Consider the following 7,920-nt stretch of genomic DNA (forward strand, 5'->3'; position numbering starts at 1 on the left):
TGCTGAGTCGCTCAGTCGTGTCCGGCTGTGTGCGACCCAACAGACGGCAGTTTATCAGGCTCCCCCGTCCCTGGGATTCTCCAGGCAAGAACACTGGGTTGCCATTGCCTTCTCCGATGCAGGAAAGTGAAAAGTGAAAATGAAGTCGCTCAGTTGTGTCCGACTCTTAGCGACCGCATGGACTGCAGCCCCACCAGGCTCCTCCGCCCCTGGGGTTTTCTAGGCGAGAGTACTGGAGTGGGGTGTCATTGTCTTCTCCTAGCAGTTGTATAAGGCAGCTCCTCCGGAATTCTCTCCAGGGCCCTTAAGTACATTCCCCAGCCACGTAACATTTCTCCATTGCTAGTATTTTAGACCGGCTCTGTGACTTTAAATACAGTTAATTTCAAATTACTTTTTATTTTGAGGCCTTCGAAGGACTCTAAAACAGTGGTACTCAAATTCTTTGATGAAATACATCAGTAAAGCTTGAGTTCCCATTCCCATTATACGGATAATAATTTGTAAGTTCAGTTCAGTTGCTCAGTTGTGTCCGACTCTTTCCAACCCCATGGACTGCAGCACACCAGGCCTCCCTGTCCGTCACCAACTCCCAGAGTTTACCCAAACTCATGTCCATTGACTCGGTGATGCCATCCAACCATCTCATCCTCTGTCGTCCCCCTTTCCTCCTGCCTTCAGTCTTTCCCAGGATCAAAGTTTTTTAAATGAGTCAGTCCTTCACATCAGGTGGCCAAAGTATTGGAGTTTCAGCTTCAACATCAGTCCTTACAATGACACTCAGGACGCATCTCCTTTAGGATGGACTGGTTGGATCTCCTTACAGTGCAAGGGACTCCAAGAGTCTTCTCCAACACCACAGTTCAAAAGCATCAATTCTTCAGAGCTCACATCCATACATGACCCTAGGAAAAACCATAGCCTTGACTAGGTGGACCTTTGTTGGCAAAGTAATGTCTCTGCTTTTTAGTATGCTGTCTAGGCTGGTCATAACTTTCCTTCCAAGGAGTAAGTGTCTTTTAATTTCATGGCTGCAATCACCATCTGCAGTGATTTTGGAGCCCCTCAAAATAAAATCTGCCACTGTTTCCACTGTTTTCCCATCTACTTGCCATGAAGTGATGGGACTGGCTGCCAGGATCTTAGTTTTCTGAATTGAGCTTTAAGCCAACTTTTTCACTGTCCTCTTTCACTTTCATCAAGAGGCTCTTTAGTTCTTCACTTTCTGCCATAAGGGTGGTGTCATCTGCATATCTGAGATTATTGATATTTCTCCCGGCAATCTTGATTCCAACTTGTGTTTCATCCAGCCCAGCGTTTCTCATGATATACTCTACATATAAATTGAATAAGCAGGGTGACAATACACAGCCTTGACGTACTCCTTTTCCTATTTGGAACCAGTCTGTTGTTCCATGTCCAGTTCTAACTGTTGCTTCCTGACCTGCATATAGATTTCTCAAGAGGCAGGTCAGGTGGTCTGGTATTCCCATCAAAGTTACATACATGTTAGTTCATAGGCAAAACTAGAAATACTAGAATCTATAAACTAAGTATAATAGAAACACTGGTATTTTCTTCTGCAGGCTGTGCACTTTTATCCCTGCATGGTGTGACAAGGGTAACTTGAAGGATTGCTCATACAAAATCTGTTATGAGCAGGAAAGGTCCTTTCCCTGTGCAAGTTGTTTCTTTCCTTTGAAATTGGTTAGAAAGTCAACCAAAACAGCAGAGATTTTTGTGGCCACTTCACTGATTTATCCTTAAGGCCATGATGTCTTGGCACATATCAACACATATTTAATCAGCCCAAATGTCTGTGAAAGATTCCTTCTGCATCATCTTTTTGTGGTAAATATGTATCTTCATTCAGGAGTCACGCTGATAACTTGAATGGAGACTTGAAATGCTTCCCTTTTCTATTTCTTCAGCCTTTTGTTCATTCCTCAATATGACAGCACTTACTGTGTATGTTTTCAGTTATCTTTCCTTCTCTCTGTGCCAACTCACCCTGTGGTCGAACACACAGGTACACACACTCCTTTCACGTTTAAATTATGAGCTCCGTATGGCTTTGTCATCTTTGTACTGTAGTACCAGAAAAGTGAATAGAATTTATTTTATGTTTAAAATTGTCTTTGCTGTATACTTGCTTTACAATGTTGTGTTAGTTTTTGCTGTACAGCAAAGTGAATCAGCTATCCTCAGTCTTGTCTGACTCTTTGCCATCCCAGGGACTGTAGCCCACCAGGTTCCTTGTCCATGGAATTGTCCAGGCAAGAATACTGCAACTTCTTGCCTAGAATACTGGAGTGCTTGCTACTTCCTACTCCACGGAATCTTCCTGCCCCAGGGATCAAACCTGTATCTCTTGCATCTTCTGCATTGGCATGCAGATTTTTTACCACTTGAAGCATCTAGGAAGCCCCAAGTCAGCTATACTTATACACGTATTGGGGGCATCCCGGGTGGCTCAGTGGTAAAGAACCCACCTGCCAGGCAGGAGACTAGGGTTCAGTCTCTGGGTTGGGAAGATCCCCTAGAGAAGGAAATGGCAACTCACTCCAGTATTCTTGCCTGGGCAATCCTATGGACAGAGGAGCCTGGCAGGTTACAGTCTATGGGGGTCACAAAGAGTCAGACCCAGCTTAGCCACTAAACAGCAACAACGAGTACATATATCACCTCTTTTTCAGATTTCCTTTCAATTAGAGTCAATGGCATTTAGTGAATGTTGGATAAATGATTATTTATTAAATTTCTGCATTACTGATGGAGATAAATATAAAACACAATTCCGGTTAGAAAAACTAGTCGGTAAAATATTAATATATGTCCATCTGTAGCTCATTGTGTGTAGGGAAGCCTACAACTGAAAACTGCCTTGTATCTAAAACAAAAGGTATAATTCCTCCTCATTTGTATTCTGAGTTCTAAGAGTATAATGTATTGTGGTCAGTTCCATGGACTTCAAAGTCAGTTTAATATTAGAAGACAGACTACTGCAATTATTATAATTAACCACATCTGCTGCATCATCGAAAATGCAAGAGAGTTCCAGAAAAATATCTATTTCTGCTTTATTGACTATGCCAAAGCCTTTGACTGTGTGGATCACAGTAAACTGGAAAATTCTTAAAGAAATGGGAATACCAGACCACCTGACCTGCCTCTTGAGAAATTTGTATGCAGGTCAGGAAGCAACAGTTAGAACTGGACATGGAACAACAGACTGGTTCCAAATAGGAAAAGGAGTATGTCAAGGCTGTATATTGTCACCCTGCTTCTTTAACTTCTATGCAGAGTACATCATGAGAAACGCTGGGCTGGAAGAAGCACAAGCTGGAATCAAGATTGCCGGGAGAAATATCAATAATCTCAGATATGCAGATGACACCACCCTTATGGCAGAAAGTGAAGAACTAAAGAGCCTCTTGATGAAAGTGAAAGAGGAGAGTGAAAAGTTAGCTTAAAGCTCAACATTCAGAAAACTAAGATCCTGGCAGCCAGTCCCATCACTTCATGGCAAGTAGATGGGGAAACAGTGGAAACAATGGCAGATTTTATTTTGAGGGGCTCCAAAATCACTGCAGATGGTGATTGCAGCCATGAAATTAAAAGACACTTACTCCTTGGAAGGAAAGTTATGACCAGCCTAGACAGCATACTAAAAAGCAGAGACATTACTTTGCCAACAAAGGTCCACCTAGTCAAGGCTATGGTTTTTCCTAGGGTCATGTATGGATGTGAGAGTTGGACTGTGAAGAAGGCTGAGCACCAAAGAATTGATGCTTTTGAAGTGTGGTGTTGGAGAAGACACTTGAGAGTCCCTTGGACTGCAAGGAGAGCTAACCAGTCCATCCTAAAGGAGATCGGTCCTGAGTGTTAATTGTAAGGACTGATGTTGAAGCTGAAACTCCAATACTTTGGCCACTTGATGCGAAGAGCTGACTCATTTGAAAAGACCCTGATGCTGGGAAAGATTGAGGGCAGAAGGAGAAGGGGACAACAGAGGATGAGATGGTTAGATGGTATCACCAACTCAATGGACATGGGTTTGGGTGGACTCCAGGAGTTGGTGATGGACGGGGAGGCCTGGAGTGCTGCAGTTCATGGGGTCGCATGGGGTCGCAAAGAGTTGGACACGACTGAGTGACTGAACTGAACTGAATCACATTAAAGACTTCCCTGATGGTTCAGATGGTAAAGAATCTGCCTGCAATGCAGGAGACCCGGGTTCTATCCCTGGGTCAGGAAGATCCCCTGAACAAGAGAAAAAACCTGGCTTAAAACTCAACATTCAGAAAATGAAGATCGTGGCATCTGGTCCTGTCACTTCATGGCAAATAAATGGGGAAACAATGGAAATAGTGACAAATTTTATTTTCCTGGGCTCCAAAATCACCGTAGACAGTGACTGCAGCCATGAAATTGAAAGATGCTTGCTCACTGGAAGAAAAACAATGACAAACATAGCATATAAAAAGCAGAGACATTTCTTGGCCAACAAAGGTCTGTATGGTCGAAGCTACGGTTTTTCCAGTAGTCATGTATGGATGTGAGAATTGGATGAGTGCTGAAGAATTGATGCCTTCCAAGGAAATCAACCCTGAATATTCACTGGAAGGACCGATGCTGAAGCTGAAGCTCCAATACTTTGGCCACCTGATGCAAAGAACTGACACATTGGAAAACACTCTGATGCTGGGGAAGATCAAAGGCAGGAGGATAGGGAATGACAGAGGATGAGATGGTTGGATGTCATCACTGACTCAATGAACATGAATTTGAGCAAACTCCGGGAGATGGTGAAGGACAGGGAAGCCTGGCATGCTGCAGTCCATGGGTTTGCAAAGGGTGACACAACTGAGTGACTAAACAACAACAACAAACCACATTAAAAGAGAAAAAAATGATATCAATATTTCATTATATAGTGCAGAAAACTTTAGATAAAATTTAATGTGCATTCATTCATGATAAAAGCTGTTATATACCAGAACTATTAGGGAACCATGTGTGATATTTCTTTCAGACATTCTAAACCTGATAGAATATCTGAAAGAAATATCACACATAATGAAAAACTTAGAGAGTTTCCTGTTAGGTTAGGTATGAGATAAGAGTGAGTACGACGATCACTCCAAAACAGCATCGAACTAGATGTTTATATAAGCCTAAAAGGCATAAATGCTGCAAAGAAAATTACAAATCTGGGCTTATTTAAAGATTATTTTGGAGATTATATATAAAGAAAAATCTATACTTTTTTATATTTAGGTATTTTTAAAGACCTAGTATAAATCATTTGAATTAGAGTTTAGCAAGTTTGCCAGGTTAAAAAAAAAATACAGCAAAAGCAATTGCATTAGTATTTCTATACAACAAACAGGAAATGTAATTTTAAATTATGCTATAAAATAATAAAATAGCATCAAAAGATAAAAAGTACTTGAGAATAAATCTGACAAAGTATTTTTCCCAGCAGGAAAATTTAAGTCCCAGAAGAGAGTTTAATGAATAGATCATTTATTAAGTGGTCAGGATCAAAAGCAAGCAACGGAGTGGTGGAGAAACTCAAGAGAGAAAAATGGGTTACTGATTATAGGTCTGAATGGGCAACTGAAAAGGAGCAGTTACCTGAACCTAATTTCATAGCACTCTGGCTACAGGACAAGGTGACAGTCCAGACTGCAAGGCTGGACTTCCCTGGTGGCCCAGAGGCTAAGACTCCAAGCTCCCAGTCCAAGGGCCCGGGTTTGCTCCCTGGTGAGTAACTAGGTCCCACATGCCACAGCTAGGAGTTGAAATGCTGTAACTAATAGATCCTGTGTGCTGCAACTAAAACGGGCACAGCCAAATAAATAAATATTTAAAAAAAGAGCTGCAAGCCTCTGGAGAGGAATACAGCTTGCGGCCAACCATCAGCAGTGAAGTGGGCAAGAAGGCAGGGATGTGTATGCACTCAGATCTCCTACCCATACTTCCCATTGGCAAAAACTTTACAGAGGCCAGAAGGCAAGGGAGCCCTCTGATAAACTCCAAAAATGTCAACCTTCTAAGACACAAACCAAAGCACAGAAGGAAAAAAGAGAGATCTGGTGAAGTAAAGTGAGAATATTCAATTACTTTTCAGGGCATGATAAATTTTGTAAAAAGACATTAAAAATACTAAAATAGATGGCTGTATTGTTCATGGATGGGAAGATTCAACATTGGGAAAACATCAGTGCTCCCCTGTTGGGGGCTGAATGTACTGCCCCCAAAATCATATGTTCGATCACTAGCCACCAGTAGCTCAGAATATGAATGTATTTGGAGACAGGACCTTTGAAGCGATAATAAAGGCAAAATGAGATCATAGGGGCAGGACCTAGTCCAATATAACTGGTGACTTACTAGAAGAGGACACAACAACACAGACCATGGGGTGACCACAGGAGGACACAGTGAGAAAGCGGCCATCTGCAAGCAGAGGAGAGCGGCCACAGAGGAAACCAAACCTGCAACACCTTTTTTGGCGCGGGGGGGCGGGGTGGGGTGGGGAGGTGCGGGGAGCGCACACAGCTTGCAAGATCAGTGTTCCCGGAACCCGTGCCCCCTGCAGTGGAAGCTGAGTCCTAATCCCTGGACTGCACCAGGGAATTGCCAAACAGCAACACCTTGATTGTACACTTCTAGCTTCCAGAACTGGAGAAGGAAATGGCAACCCACTCCAGTGTTCTTGTCTGGAGAATCCCAGGGACGCGGGAGCCTGGTGGGCTGCCATCTATGGGGTCGCACGGAGTCGGACACGACTGAAGCGACTTAGCAGCAGCAGCTTTCAGAACAGTGAAAAATAAATTCCTGTTGTTTAAGCCACCAGTCTGTGGTATTCTGTTATAGAAGCTCTAGCAAATGAATACATCACCAAACTGATACACAGATTCAGTGCAATTTCAAACCAAAGCCTCGGTTGTTCAAATTAAAGCTTAAAGTGCTTATGTTAATGGTTATATAGGATGGCAAAAGACCAAAACTCCCTGATACACCCCAGAAGAAGAAAAAACAAGGAAAAAAGACTTCTCTAACTAGATATCACAGATTATTTTTTAATATTTATGTGTTTCTTTTGGGCTGTACTGGGTCTTTGTTGCTGCACTTGGACTTGCTCTCGTTGTGGTGCACTGGGCTTCTTATTGGGCTTCCCAGGTGGTGCTAGTGGTAAAGAATCCTCCTGCCAATGCAGGGGACAAAAGAGACGCAGGTTCGATCCCTGAGTTGGGAAGATCCTTTAAAGGAGGAAATGGCAACCCACTCCAGTATCCTTACCTGGAGAATCCCACAGTCAGAGAAGCCTGGCGGGCTACAGTCCATACGGTCACAAGGAGTCAGACACAACTAAAGTGACTTGGCATGCCTGGGCTTCTTACTGTAGTGGCTTCTCTTGTACAGACTCTCTGGCATGCAGGCTTTGGTAGTTGCAGCTTGAAGGCTCCAGAGCACAGGCTCAGTAGCTGGAGTTCAGGGGCTTAGTTGCCCTGGGGCATGTGGATCTTCCTAGACCAGGAATTGAACCAGTGGGATCCCCTGCATTGCAAGGCGAATTCTTGGCCACTGGACCACCAGGGAAGCCCTAGCTATCACAGATATTTTGATGTCATAATAAACGTTGTGTCAATAGCACAGTGCTTAGAATACAAATAAGGAACAAAATAGTCGATGTAGATAGAAATCTAATCAATGCAAAGCTGCACTGCAGATCAGCCAGAAAATAATAATTTCAGTAAAGTTTGAAGGTGAATATCTCCCTAATTGAGCTTCCAGATGACACAGCTGACCATCACCTTTACTTGGGTCTTATACTAAACAAAAGTCCCAGTTAAACCATGCTAGATTGCAGTACAGAAACTGCGAGATAACAAACTTGTGGCATTTTAG

Source organism: Bos grunniens, chromosome 5, assembly GCF_055505025.1.
Source record: "Bos grunniens cultivar Pamir isolate PY7600 chromosome 5, Bosgru_T2T1.0, whole genome shotgun sequence".
In the NCBI taxonomy this organism is placed as follows: Eukaryota; Metazoa; Chordata; class Mammalia; order Artiodactyla; family Bovidae; genus Bos; species Bos grunniens.